The sequence below is a fragment of the Pongo pygmaeus genome, chromosome 6, assembly GCF_028885625.2.
Source record: "Pongo pygmaeus isolate AG05252 chromosome 6, NHGRI_mPonPyg2-v2.0_pri, whole genome shotgun sequence".
Classification (NCBI taxonomy): Eukaryota; Metazoa; Chordata; class Mammalia; order Primates; family Hominidae; genus Pongo; species Pongo pygmaeus.
In genome coordinates, this window is record NC_072379.2 from 33220463 (window position 1) to 33234887 (window position 14425).

General features: G+C 37.3%; 1 long non-coding RNA gene across 1 annotated transcript; it reads right to left on the reverse strand.

Moving 5' to 3' along the window:
• Positions 1–381: 381 nt before the first annotated feature.
• On the reverse strand, positions 382–10909 carry LOC134739817 (uncharacterized). Its single transcript, XR_010126850.1, has 3 exons — positions 10602–10909; positions 4362–4457; positions 382–877 (listed from the first exon to the last, which is right to left on the reverse strand). It is a non-coding gene; the product is annotated as an uncharacterized LOC134739817 (long non-coding RNA).
• Positions 10910–14425: the final 3516 nt, after the last annotated feature.

A 14425-nucleotide genomic window follows, 5' to 3' on the forward strand; every position in this document is an offset into this window, starting at 1 on the left:
TCAAATAAATTAACCATAATCTATGGATGGTGAAATTATAACGAGGAGAAAGAATGTGATCATGAAAAAGGCAGATGGAGTGACCATTACTTTGGTGTGAGGGAAGCATTTGGGATTGAGGTGGGACTTATGAAAATATTCTGTACTATTAAAATTCTGCCCCTGGCCTCTGTGATTACATGAGTAAACACTTTATTAACAAACTCTCTATGCTCTTTATTGTTATAAAACATTATTTGTTTAGCTACTATTGGAGAAATATTTTCTCATGGGTTAGTTGGTTTCATTCCTGAATATAATTAAATCAGTGCATAATGAAAAGAAGGTGGATTTAGAAGTGAACCAGAACTAGATATGCAGCCTAGCATCACAATTTACTGGGAGAGAAAAGTTACCCAATTTATTTCACTTCTCGCAGTTTCATTATTCATTCTGCCTAGGGATGACAAAATTGGTTTCATAGGGTTGCTTTGAGCTTTAGTGAGATCTATAATGCAGCAATTGGTTGGCAATGCAATAGAATGCACTTCTTCCATTTCTGTATCTGTTATTTCTAAGAAGACATCTCTGAAATCATTGTATTTTCTGGAAGCCACAAGTACTTTGTTCAGGAGGTATAAGGTGAAGGCTTATGTGAGCTTATTGCTTTCCTCATGACAACAGCTGCTCTCTGCTATTTGGACTGAATGAAGTGGATAGACAGTTGTTACCAACATGCAGAGAGTTTCTTAAGAGGAATTACCAGATAACTATAAATTAAAGTATTGAGTCAGGAAGCCAACAAGAATTTTGTGTATAAGAAATAGCAGTGAGGAGACAGTCTCTGGTAAGCACTTTTTGAAGTTCCAGGTGAGCAAAAAAAGTCTCATTTATCTGCCTGCAAAGCAATAAATACTTGGAATTAGCTTTTTGGGATTAGCAGCTGCCAGGATTGTCAATGTCTGCAAATTAACATGCTTATTTTAGAAATAGGAAAATGGCCTACACACTGAAAATCAATAATGAAAATCTGAATCTATACATAGATGCCTAATGTTAGTTCTTCTTGGACATTTTGATGAGAGTAATCCTTTGCTATCTTAAAATTCACAGATGCATGTATCAATGTTAACCATATTAGAAATTAAACTGAGAAATTTAAAATGTATGCATTAAATGATTTATTTTAAAATAAACTCATTAAAGGTTAGTATAAATATTTTATGATAAATAACTATATTTTTAAGTAAAAATATATATACTAAGAAGAGTTGCATTGCTTTACACTTGGCAAATATGGCTTTAATGCAAAATAGCTTTATTGCCAAATGAGTTTCTGCAGTCAATCTGTTGTAATACTATGTGTAGTCTCTGGTAAACTACTACTCTCCACTTATGAGAGAATGAAACTGTCCACTTATGAGAGAATGAAAAAGACAAAGAAATAAAATAGTATTTTGAAAATAGTTCTGCATAGCAGACTTCCTGAAACATCTTGAAGATCCAGGTACACTTTGAAAACTGTCAGCCCAGAATATTGATGAAGCTCAGCAAGTAGGGGTGTGAGCAGGCCCACAGATTGGCTCTGCTTGGAACATCAGCCTGCTGGAAGTACTGCCAGACTGTGAACTCCTTAAAGGTAGAAGCCATGGTGGATAGGGAAAGAAGTAAGGAGAAGAATCATCAAAGGACATTACAGGTTGAAATAGGATTCTAGACTGCTCAGGTTACTTTATAGTGTGACATGCCGTGAGGCCACCACACAGGATTTCTTGCATCTTTCCAATATTTGGAATGTGCTAGAATATCAGCAATACACAGACTAGAGCAATAATCAAAATAAAGCATTTGCAACTCACTTCTTTTCAAGACGTCATAACCAGAACTAAATATCATAAGGGATACAAGAATACCTCTTCCCTCGCACCCGTTTGTCATGGTGTTAGACATAGATTTAAAGATGTCCTAGAAATAAACCACATATTGTTAGTCTTTGACTCTAGGAGTAATACATGGGTTTTACGTTCTATTTGGGGACGTAGCAGGAAACAGCAGGATCACTACTGGCAGAAAAGCAACTGCTGCTGGTGTTATCTTCAGGGAGGGGCAATAGGAAAGAAGACAGTGTGCTAGTTCATGTTACCTGAGGAGGCAACAAAAATCACTACCCATGTTACTCTCTCTCAAAATTATTTTTCTTTTGATTTTTTTCTGTTTCAATATAAAAAGAGACATGAAAATCTGCACGTGGACCTGCCAATTTTAGTTTATGTCTTCTCTAAATGTTTTCATACGAGGAAAAGTATGTAACTTTTTTCATACCTGGAAAAATAAGTAGCTTAAAATGTTCTCCAAGAATGTTACTTTATTCTTACTAATCTTACACTTATTTCATGAAAAATAAGATGAGCGTAGAGTATACTGATAGCTTCTATTCTCCCACATTGAGCTTCAGAGACCAGATAAACCTTGGTAGTGCCGATTTCTAAATAGAACAGTCCCCTAAAGTATAGTATCATTCACATAACAACTAAAGAGGAAATTAATTCTCCAGTTTTGAAATTAAGTTAATGACCAGAGTTGTTGGGTCTGAAGCTGGACCTCTCTACACTAAACTATTTTTTTTTTCAAAATGAAATTGTAATAGTAATAATAGTATCTATCACATTCTGTTGCTAAAATAGTTAAATGCTAAGCACCTGGCATGTGGTAAGTGCTTTTTTTTTTTCCCCCTGAGACAGACTCTCTCTCTGTCGCCGAGGCTGGAGTGCAATGGCGTGGTCTCAGCTCACTGCAACCTCCGCCTCCTGGATTCAAGTGGTTGTCCCACCTCAGCCTTCCCAGTAGCTGGGATTACAGGCAGACACCATCATGCTTGGCTAATTTTTGTATTTTTGTAGAGACAGGGTTTTGCCATGTTGGCCACTGGTCTTGAACTCCTGACCTCAGGTGATCCGCCTGCCTCAGCCTCCCAAAGTGCTGGGATTACAGGCGTGAGCCACGGCGCCTGGCCATGTTCTTTAAATATAAGTTGTGTGAACAGTATTAGCTTTGCAGTGATCCCAGGTAGCATCAGTTATAGTTAACAATAACAAGAGCAGCAAGCTCTTTGGGGAATCACAGCACTTCAACAGATATTAATTGGCCTACATGGGCAATGCTGCCTCATGAGAAAGGGACACTACAAATGTTTCACTCTCACTTCCAGGCTCAGCAAGCAATATGCTAGGACACAGACCCCAGATTTCAGAATAAGATATCTGCGCTAAGTGCTAATATAATGCCTATTATCTAATTCCCTAATTCTTCAAAAATAAATAATCTAAAAGTGTTTACTTAAATCTAAATCCCGGTGTTGCCTCACAGAGATTAGTTGAGCTATGACGTTTCACATTTAACTTCTGTTCTAATGCTAGCCATTGAAGAGTTTAACTATTAAAAGTGCTAGACATATTCTCTATGAACAGGAACAATCCACCTGCCTGACTCAGATGGGTTTTTCCAAACCAGGGGCTCTTGACAAGCAGCATCTGCATCCCGCAGTGCTGATAAGAAATGCACATTTTCAGTCCCACCCAGCACGTAGAGAATTGGAAAATCTAGGCTTGGGGCACAGGAATCTGTGTTTTATCAAGGCCTCTATTTGATTTTGATTGACTCTAAAGTGTGAGAACCACCAGTCTACACATCAGCCCCCTCCACAGGGAAATGTGGCAAAACATGGCCAGTGTGTGGTCGTGCAGCGAGTTTGGGAGATAGTTGAGGCTGCCCCACTTTGTCTCGAAGGCTCTGCACACAAGACATACAGCGATGTGGGTCCTCTGCAAAGCCCAGCCACACAGGCCATCAGAATTGGTGACATGTTTAAAAGATCAGACCTTTGGTGGGAGAACTGAGGCACGCAGACACAATTGTGCAGACAGTGTGAATTTGGCTGAAGAAAAATTATACATGAAGGAAGCTAGGTTGGTCAAAGGACAAGCTGGGCATGAAAAGAAGTCTTATAATTGAGATAACTCTAAACTCAATCCCATTAAAATAATAATTATGATAAAAACAATTAAAAAAAACAGGAATTGGACATAGCTAGAAATATCACAAATCCAGGCTGTACTGACTCAGAAAGAAGACGTAGGCAATAGTTCTCAAATAGGACAATTTTGTCACTCCACCCCAGGGCATGTCTGGAGACACTTCGGATGTCACAACTGAGGGAAGAAGATGCTACTAGAATTTAGTGGGGTGCTGCTAAACATCCATAGTTCATCAGACTGTGCAACAGAGTACAGGACTGTACAGCAGAGAATTATCTGGCAAAAAAGTATCCACAGTACTGAGGTTGAGAAGCCCTAACCTAGACACACATAGTAATAGATACATACATTTAAAGTTGCCCCATGTCCATCCAGTCCATTTACATTATTCCAAGAGTTTTCCATTTTAATTCACAACCTACTGTGAATTTGATAGATGAATTTCTATAAAGTTAATCAATATAATTAATCAGTAGAGGCAATTTTAATCATTAATGCAGTAAAAGGAAACACTTTTTTTGGCTGTGCAAATCGACCTGAACTCAGGGGGTTTCTATCTTTTCTTTCACTTATTCTGAGGAGTAAAGATATAGCCTCAGCAACACTCCTCACGGTCCAATTTATTAGTTTCAGAAAAAGAATACAATGACATGGAGAATATAGTCTGCACGTATTTGACTTTTATCTCTTGCTCATTTAGCTTCAGCAACGATAGAAAAAAAGCAAAAAAGCATTCACTAAAAGCTGTTTGGGACTCCTAGCTTCCTCTTTATCACACAAATTGACTTTTAGCCAATGTTTTACTCCTGTTGGCTTCAATTACATAAGAATTAATTTTGCCTGGCACGGTTAGTCAGTGAATACTTAAGGTATAATATTCTAAGATTTTGGTAGTAATTCATTTATACTGTGTCTATTAAATAGACTTAAAGCTATCTTGAATTTAATTGGTAGGCCAATTTTTTATACTACTGGCCAGTGAATCACCATATCCTTTTTAAAATAAGTTGAGACATGTCATGTCTATGTTACAACCACAGATGACGTTCTGCAGGTGCACTATAAATGAGAAAGAACTTTTACAAAAGGACTTAAAAGAGGACTTTCCTCAAATAACAAACTGAAGGTAACAAAGCCTTTTTAGGTGAGACTTTCTTTACAATCAGAATATAAATGTGCGACATTGGTGAGGTATTTGTTGCATAAATCATATGTTTTCCAGCTATAAAATGTGTCACTTAAACTACATGTCTGATGTCACTCCTCCTTTGGAAGTGAAATTTGATAACCCTTTGATTCTATGAATCTTGCATATATGTATAAGAGTCAACTATGGGTAGTATTTGAATATTATTCTATGATATTATGTTTTTATGTAATATACATGCTATTTATCCCATACAAAATTGAATAATGTTATCTCGATTTAAGTAAAAAAATAGACTGACAATTTTCTATAATACTTCTAAAGTCTTCATTTGCAGACATAACTTCAAGGTCCATTGCGTACATACAAATATAACCTTGGGTTCACTTATTTATTGATGTCCCAGCTAAATTCTACAATTTTGTGGTTGGTAAAATAAACATCTATGTGTTATCCATGCAATCCCTCAATACACACCAAAAGTATATATTTATGTGCTGTATAGAAGAATATTATTTCCCTGACATATTTTGGCTAGTACAAACTAAAATATTCTACACAACAAGGGACAGACATTTAAAGAAAAAATAATGGGTAGCAAGCTTTTTTTTTCCTTTTTTAAACATTACTTACAAGTTTCAATAGAGCCTTCCCCTTGACTACATAAAAAATAATCATTTGCCCATGTGGTTTGATGAAAAGATTCCTCAGCTGCAGCAGTCTTCCTTATCCTCAAGCTTGAGCAGAGCAAGTATGTAGCGTGCTGGAACTTTATACTAGGTGTGAAGGTGAGCAAATAGCACTGAAAAATTATACCAGAAGTTATTTGCAAATATGAATGTGTCGAATAATATTGAAATATGTCAGGATTTTCTATTCACCTTTGCTATTAAATTATATCTTAATCTCTCTATGGTTAAATAAAATACTGAGAAGCCATGCAATTCTTTGAAGTTTGATATTTGCTTTATATGGCCCATATTTGGTTAAAATTAATAATGTATCTTGTGCACCCAAAAGAATATGTGTTCTGCCATTGTGCAGTAAAAGGTCATGGTTAGTTATATAGGTGTAGATAGATCGATGATAAATAGTTCATAGATAGATTGGATTTTATACTATCTTCATAAATAACACACATGAGCATATTAATATGCCACTCATTCTTTGACCTCTATTTTCATGCTAACACTTTTCTCTCTCTTTAAAAACTAGCTGTTACTTCCAGATTATTGTTTTAGTAATCTAATAAATTACATTTTTGTAAATAAAACATTAATCAGATTAATAAATTTACAAACTAAATAAATAATCCATATAGTCTGTATTAGTCAGGGTTCTCTAGAGAGACAGAACTAATAGGACAGATATATAAGTAAACAGAAGTTTCTTAAGGATTATTAACTCACATGATCACAAGGTCTCACAATAGGCCATCTGCAAGCTGAGGAGCAAGGAACCCAGTCAAAGTCCCAAAGCTGAAGAACTTGAAGTCCAATGTTTGAGAGCAGGAAGCATCCAGCACGGGAGAAAGATGTAGCCTGTAAGGCTAGGCCAATCTAGTCTTTTCATGTTTTTCTGGCTGCTTTATATTCTGGCCATGCTGGCAGCTGATTAGACTGTGCCCACCCAGATTAAGGGTCTGCCTTTCCCAGCCCACCGACTCAAATGTTAATCTCCTTTGGCAACACCCTCAAAGATACACCCAGGATCAATACTTTGCATCCCTCAATCCAGTCAAGTTGACACTCAGTATTAACCATCACACAATCTTATAATCCATGAATAATTTCACTGTGAAATCCTTCCTGAGTTCTCTTGTAAGTGAAATGGTTTGGATCTGTGTCCCCGCACAAATCTCATGTTGAATTGTAATCCCCAGTGTTGGAGGTGGGGCCTGGCAGGAGGTGATTGGATCTTGCGGGTGTTTTCTGATAGTTTGGTGCTATCCCCTTTCTGCTGCTCTTGTGATAAGGTTTTCATGACATCTGGTTATTTAAAAGTGTGTGGTACCTCCCATCTCTCTCTTGGTCCTGCTCCTTCCATGTGAGACACCTGCTCTCCCTTTGCCTTCTGCCATGAGTAGAAGCTCCCTGAGACCTCCCTAGAAGCAGATGCTGCCATGCTTCTTGTACAGCCTGCAGAACTGTGAGCCAATTAATCACCTTTCTTATAAATTCTTGTATTTCTTTATAGCAATGCAAGAGTGGACCAAAACAGTAAGTATTCACATATATATGTATATATATATATATATATATACACACACACACATATATATATTCAGTAAAATGAAATCATAATAGGCATCTCTTTTGAAACATTCTTACCACAGATGTAATTCTATGAATATATTTCCATGACAACCTAGACTCATGTGGTCATTTGTAATGGATGCATGATATTATATTAAATGAATTTAACACCCTTTTCCCTTCCTCAGATGTGCATGAAGCCAAAGATGGTACTATTTTTTTTCTCTGTGTGCCTGTGTGTTTCTGGAGTGTTGGTTGCATCGAAAGCTACTCTAAAATCTATCTCTCAAAATTATATTAGCTTATATGTCAGTTTCCTGATTAACCTTAAGAAAATGTTACATGTTTACATGAAACGCTCTTTCCCTATTCATATGCACATTATACTTCCACATCTAAGTAAGAACATATTTTCTTCTGACACTTTCCTTAAAATCATGCAACTCCCTCTTCCTTCTCCTGGGTCTGAGGTGAGCCCAGCTCATTTCACAGTTAATACCACAGGGAAGACAGCTGAGGAGGAGCAGCGGTAAGAAAAGCAGCAGTGGAGGATTTCTTCATTTTTGATACTCTCTAGCTGAACAGTAATTCTGCCCTGCCTTGCCTCACAACTCCCCTGGCCTGGGAGAAGAGACATGTGTCACTAGAAGAAATTGAATATACTGACTGATGGGAACACAGGTGACTCCTTCTTATAAACCATGAAACAAATTTGTGCTTTTTATTTTCTTATAGTTAAGAGAGAACCTTATATAAATTGGTATGTGAATTACAAGAACATGGCAGGGCATGAAATTTCTTGAAGAAAAATTCTTTCTTTTGTCTTATAACACATTATGAATTTTTTTTAAGAAAGTAAAGGTTGATATATTTTAAACTCTGATTATTATATATTCAATATTGGTATGTACTGAGACACTAATATTTTATTTTGTCCATTTGTTGAAATTTGGGTATTTTATTGGCAGTGGGAAAACATGCACCAAGAACTTATAAACTAAAAATGCTAAATTGCCGATTATTAAAGAAGAATTCTCTGTTGGAGTGATAGGAGCAATCTAGGAAAAGTGTATGTTTAATATGCATACATGTTCACATATATATACATACCTATACATGCATGTATACATATATGTGTTTAGATAGCTCTATCTTACATAATATTAGGACTAGAAAAAGGTTGATAAAATTTTCAATCATTAAAGATGTCATAAAGCCCCAACCCCAAGTAGAACATATTGTGGCCTAATTGAAGTTATTCTTAAAAACTATGACTGCTCATTTACATATGAAATTAAGGATTTTACATATCAGTTGAACTACTTTTGTGAGAACTTTAATGAGAAGCAAAAATGATATTTATTCTCTAGGAAATCTTGATTGGCATTTTAGGTTATAGAGTATCAAACACATATGTCAATGTATTTGAGAATTTATTGCCTATCTCAAGTCCATATAGAGGCTGATGAATAGTATGGTAATTATTTAAGTGAGAAGTCATTTGTTTTGTTTTTTATATTAGAATATATTAAAAGTATCTTAAATTGTTCAATCCTAGTGAGTGTGGAAGTGGATTTAAATATGAGCTAAAAGCTGAAGTCTTTAAATTCCCAATAGAAAATTTACATCTTAGGTTCCTAAGTCCAAACACAATAAATAAAAATTACCAGGCACAAGAGTTTTATGCCAGTCAAACTTAAAAATAATATTTATATAAAGCAATCCAGAGTGTGGAGGCTCTGGATTGGTTTTCAAATAAGGAGGAATCATACAAAGTTGCAGCTTGAGGTACAAGTAGATTTTGTACAAACTCAATTTTTTGTCTGCACTATTTGGCACACACTGTAGTTTGCTCTTTTAAGTCAAGATTTTCTCAATTCTGATAATGACAAAGTATCATCTTTTTATAATGTATTTTCTGCTGAGTACAGTTTTTAATATTTCAGAGAAAAAGATATTACTGATGCAGAATGTTCACTTGCATTGGGAAAATGGACAAGGACTTTATGAAAAGTTGATTCAAATCTAGGGCTTGCACAGTGCCCAAGCTTTTTGAATGTTTATATTTTTGGCTATGCCAATGGCAAGACAAACATTATAAAATACAAGATTTTACAAGGAAAAGAAGAAAACTTGTGTGCATGGGATGAGAACTTAGAATGGAATAGGAAAACCTAGATTGTAGACGGTTCAGGAAAGAGTAAACTGGGCAGGTCTAGATGCTCAGACCCTAAACATTTTTAAGAAAGCCCTATTTTCTGAACTGGATTTTGGTTGGCTCAAAGGGACCAAGCTGTTGGAAAATCCTGTCTGATAAGAGTGTTTCGGCATGCCTGAAACCTTGAGCCACACTCTTCCCATTTGTCCAGATAAATTATGGTAAAATTGTGATTTAGGATGAAAATCTGCTTTTTCTATGGGGGTTTGAAGCTCGAGTAACTGAAATCAATCACACAGGTGCTATATCCCTATAAAGCTAACTCTCAATGAAAACCCTCAACACTAAGGCTCACCTGAGCCTCCCTGGTTGGCAGAATTTTGCATGTGTTGTCTCACATCATTGTTGGAAGAATTAAGCACACCCCATACTTCTCTCCTTGGAAGGAGCACCTGAAAGCTTAGACTTGATTTCTACCAGATTCCACCCCATGCCCACCATATGCCTTTTCCCGTTGCTAAGTTTGCCTTCCATCATTTTCCTGTCATAAACTACAACCATGAATATAACAATTTCAAAGTCTCATTAGTCCCTCCGATGAATTCCTGATCCTCAGGGTACTGGGGACACTGCATGAAGGGTGTATAGAGTTTCTCTGCTCAGTTCTATTGGGTCCCCCTCCATGAATCTTACAATTGTTTCTCCCATTAAAAGTGTTTTTTAAAATCTTGGAGGAGTGAAAATTGTGGATAAGAGGCAGGGTTAAGTTGCAGCTCCCACTGGCACAGGCAGAGCAGCGTGTGGAGACATGCATCATGAATGTTTTCTCCAAGAACTACTGCAGAAACATACCAGGAAACCTGAGAGAATCCACAGACCCTCTGAAGGAAGTGGATTGCTCCTGCAGGACCCAGAAAGCAGCTCAAATACTGTGAGTGCCCAAACTGTGAAAATGGGAAATGGAGATCATCCACACTCTCACTGGGGAAACTGAAAGTCTGGATCACATGAGAAGATTCTGACCTTACCTGGAACTGTGTCAATTTAGAAAGCTCAGTGAAATACAGGGGTAGAGGAAGCAGCAGGAAAAGCTCTGTCAGCTCTTTGGGCCCCAGGGAAGCCATTGCTGATTTGTCTCACAGGGGTCCTTGGGGAGGGCTCCCGGAAGAACTGGGAAAAGACCACAGTGAGAAGGAAACATCCAGCTAAACTTTGTAACAATTCCAACCAAATGTGATGTCTCCTAGTCAGAACTCTGGGGAGGGCACGAATCCAGTGTGCAGACTCAACAGGCATGGAGGTGCAAAAGCCTTGCTTGCTTTCTCAGCTGGGAGTCTGGTGGCCTGGAGCAAGTTCTTAGCCTCACTAACCCACTGTCTGGAAGCAAATTCCGTGCATTAGGTGGGGTGCGGGGGGCGTGGTAGGAGTGAGACCAGACTTTTGGGTTGCATAGGAGCTGGTTGAGGCCTGTAGCTGCCAGCTTTCTTCGACTTCCCTGACAAGCTGCATGACACACCAGAGGCAGCCATAATTCTCCTGGGAACATAACTCCATTGACTTGGGAACCACAACTGCATCCCCCACAGCAGCTGCAGCAAGCCCTGCCCAGTGAGAGTCTGAGCTCAGACACGACTAACCCTGCCTCCGCCTGATGGTTCCTCCTTACCCACCCTGGGAGCTGAAGACAAAGGTCATATTCTCTTGGGAGTTCTAGGGCCCTGCCCACCATCTGATTCTCCCTATACTACCACAGCTGATGCCCTCTTGAAAGCACCACCTTCTGACAGGAGGTCAACCACCACAAAACTAGCACATCAAACGTCTGCAGAACCCTCACAGAGTCTATTTCACTCCCCTGCCACCTCCACTGGAGCAGGTGCTAGTATACATGGCTGAGAGATCTGAAGATGCTTCACATCACAGGATTCTGTGCAGGTACCAGTACTACCCCCAAACCTGGTAGCTGTGATGGGTGGCTAGATCCAGAAGAGAAATAACAATCACTGCAATTTGGCTCTCAGGAAACCACATCCCTAGGAAAAGGAAGCGAGTACTACATCAAGGGAACACCCCATGGGACAAAAAATCTGAACAGAAGCCTTGAGCCCCAGATCTTCCCTCTGACATAGCCTACCCAAATGAGAAGGAACCAGAAAAACAATTCTGTTAAAATAATGAAACAAGGTTTTTTGACCCCCCAAAAATCACACTATCTCATCAGCAATGGATCCAAACCAAGAAGAAATTCCTGAATTGTCTGAAAAAGAATTCAGAAGATTGAGTATTAAGCTAATCAAGGAGGCGCCAGAGAAAGGTGAAGTCCATCTTGAGATAATCTAAAAAAAGATACAACATATGAAGGGAGAAATCTTCAGTGAAATAGATAGCATAAATAAAAAACCATCACAACTTCAAGAAATAAAGGACACACTTAGAGAAATGCAAAATATACTGGAAAGTCTCAGCAATAAAATCAAACAAGCAGAAGAAAGAACTTTAGAGCTCAAAGACAAGGATTTCGAATTAACACAATCCAACAAAGACAAAGAAAAAAGAATTTAAAAAAATGAACAAAGCCTCCAAGAAGATTGGGAGTATGTTAAATGACCAAACCTAAGAATAATCGGTATTCCTGAGGAAGAAGGGCATTCTAAAAGTTTGGAAAACATATTTATGGGAATAATCAAGGAAAACTTCTCCGGCCTTGCTAGAGACCTAGACATTCAAATACAAAAAGCTCAAAGAATACCTGGGAAGTTCATCGCAAAAAGATCATTGCCTAGGTATGCTGTCATCAGGTTTATCTAAAGTCAAGATGAAGGAAATAATCCTCAAAGTTGTGAGGCAAAAGCACCAGGTAACCTATTAAGGAAAATCTGTCAGATTAACAGTGGATTTATCAGTAGAAACCCTACAAGCAAGAAGGGATTGGGGCCCTATCTTCAGCCTCCTTAAACAAAACAATTATCAGCCAAGAATTTTGTATCCAGTGAAACTAAGCTTTATAAATGAAGAAAAGATACAGTCTTTTTCAGACAAACAAGTGCTGAGAGAATTCACCACTACCAAGCCAACACTACAAGAACTGCTAAAAAGAGCTCTAAATCTTGAAACAAACCCTGGAAACACATCAAACAGAATCTCTTTAAAGCAAAAAATCTCACAGGACCTATAAAACAAAAATACAATAAATAAGTAACCAAGGTATACAGGCAACAAATAACATGATGAATGGAATAGTTCCTCACATGTCAATACTAACATTGAATGTAAATGGTCTAAGTGCTCCACTTAAAAGATACAGAATTTCAGAATGGATAAGAATTCACCAAGCAAATATCTGTTGCCTTCAAAAAACTCACCTAACACAGAAGGACTCACACAAACTTAAGGTAAAAGTGTGGAAAAAGACATTTCATGCAAATGGATATGAAAAGCAAGCAGGAGTAGCTATTCTTATATCAGACAAAACAAACTTTAAAGCAACAACAGTTAAAAGAGACAAAGAGGAACATTATATAATGATAAAAGGCCTTGTCCAAGAGGAAAATATCACAATCCCAAATATATATGCCCCTTACACTAGAGTTCCCAAATTTATAAAACAATTACTATTAGATATAAGACATGGGATAGACAGCAATACAATAATAGTGGGGACTTTAATACTCCACTGACAATCCTAGATAAGTCATCAAGACAGAAAGTCAACAAAGAAACAATGGATTTAAACTATTTTCTAAAACAAATGGACTCAACAATATTTATAGAACATTCTACTCAACAACTGCAGAATATACATTTTATTCATCAGCACATGGAACTTTCTCCAAGATAGACCACATAACAGGCCACGAAATAAGTCTCAATAAATTTATGAAAATTGAAATTATATCCAGTATGCTCTCAGACCACAGTGGAAAAAAAATGAAAATCAACTCCAAAAGGAACCTTCAAAACCATGCAAATACATGGAAATTAAATAACCTGCTCCTGAATGATCATTGGGTCAGCAATGAAATCAAGATGGAAATTTAAAAGTTCTTTGAGCTTAACGACATTAATGACACAATTTATCAAAACCTGTGGGATACGGCAAAGGTGGTGCTAAGAGGAAAGTTCATAGCCTTAAATACCTACATCAAAAAGTTTAAAAAAGCACAAATAGATAATCTAAGGTCACACCTCCAGGAACCAGAGAAACAAGAACAAACCAAACCCAAACCCAGCAGAAGAAAATAAATAACCAAGAACAAATCAGAACTAAATGAATTTGAAACAAAAAAAAAATTACAAAAGATAAATGGAACAAAAAGCTGGTTCTTTGAAAAGATAAATAAAATTGCTAGACCATTAGCAAGATTAACCAAGAAAAGAAGAGAGAAACTCCAAAGAAACTCAGTAAGAAACAAAAAAGAAGATATTAGAACCAACACCACAGAAATACAAAATATCATTCAAGCCTGCTATGAATACCTTTATGCACATAAACTAGAAAACTTAGAGGAGATGGATCAATTCCTGGAAAAATACAACCCTCCTAGTTTAAATCAGGAAGAATTAGACACTTTGAAAAAGACCAGTAACAAGCAGTGAGATTGAAATGGTATTAAAAAAATGCCAACAAAAAAAGTCCAGGACCAGGTGGGTTCACAGCTGAATTCTATCGGAAATTCAAAGGAGAACTGGTACCAATCCTATTGATACTATTCCACAAGATAGAGAAAGAGGAAAGTCTCCCTAAATTATTCTATGAACCCAGTTACCACCCTAATACTGGGAAAGCACATAACAACAAAAAAACAGAAAACTACAGGCCAATATCCCTGATTATCATAAATGTAAAAATCCT